This window comes from Elephas maximus, chromosome 11 (assembly GCF_024166365.1).
Source record: "Elephas maximus indicus isolate mEleMax1 chromosome 11, mEleMax1 primary haplotype, whole genome shotgun sequence".
NCBI lineage: Eukaryota > Metazoa > Chordata > Mammalia > Proboscidea > Elephantidae > Elephas > Elephas maximus.
In genome coordinates this window covers 65,158,014-65,159,138 of record NC_064829.1, presented here as the reverse complement: position 1 = coordinate 65,159,138, position 1,125 = coordinate 65,158,014, and the positions used below count along the sequence as shown (strand labels likewise).

The 1,125-nt window shown below is 44.4% G+C and overlaps 1 pseudogene; it reads left to right on the top strand.

The window, feature by feature from the left end:
* The first annotated feature begins 350 nt into the window (after positions 1-350).
* LOC126086132 (60S ribosomal protein L37a-like) lies at positions 351-636 on the top strand (annotated as a pseudogene).
* The last annotated feature ends 489 nt before the right edge of the window (positions 637-1,125 follow it).

The window sequence follows — 1,125 nt, the reverse complement described above, 5'->3', positions numbered from 1 at the left end:
TTAGGGTGGAGTGGTGGACCACTCAGGGGAGAAGCCCTCAAATTCTTGAGCAGCAGCTTGCTAAGTCTCTCTGTCTCCTTCCCAAAGTGGAGCCCTGGAAACTGTGGTAGCCCCTTGAGACGTGGCATCCTACTTTAACTGTCTTGCTTCCAAGTAATCTCACAAATGAAAAATCCTGACTCTGAACCATGAGATTATGAGAGATTTTCTCTTTTTTCCTTTTTTGTTTTTGGAGTTTCCCAAATATTCTGTCCTAAGTATGGACTACTTTTTAATTAGGAAAAAAAAAAGTTATTGAAAAAATCAGAGGACTCTCTGGACTTGGAACTAGTTTGCAGCGACAGGACTCGATGCACCAAGAGGTGGGAATAGTTGGTAAATACAGCACCGGTTATGGCACCTCCCTCAGGAAAATGGTGAAGAAAGTTGAAATCAGCCAGGATGACCAAGTACACATGCTCCTTCTGTTGTGAAACCAAAATGAAGAGACAAGCTGACACTGTGGTTACTGCCTGAAAGCAGTAGCTAGTGATGCCTGAACCTATACCACCATCCCTGCAGTCATGGTGAGATCAGCCATCAGAAAACTGAAGGAATTGAAAGATCAGTAGAAGCTCCACCACTTGAAATATTTCTAACCAGTTGCTGTGGGGTTGACTCCAACTCATGGTGACCCCCTGTGTGTCAGAGTAAAATCTGGTGCACTCTAGAGTTTTCAATGGCTGATTTTTTAGAAGTAGATCCCCAGGCCTTCCTTCTGAGGCACCTCGGATAGATTTGAACCTCTAACCTTTCAATTAGCAGCTGAGTGTGTTAGCCATTTGTACCTCCCAGGGACTCCAAAACATCTAGGGACTTCAAAACATCTCTAGTCTATAATAAATGGGTTAAAACTTATATAATAACAACAGCGACGACAAATTAGAGGAAGCAAGCTTCTGAAATACACCACAGTCAAGGAGATGTGCCTTCCAGAGCAAGCTTGACCAGAGGGATTGGCCCTGTTTGGCCAAGTTTCCCAAATCAGAGTTGTCACTGCATTTTTGAATAAGGGCCCAGGAGATCATCTAGTCACCCCTCTTCACACACCGTTCAGTCTGCAGAGAACACAGCCAGCCAGAGCAG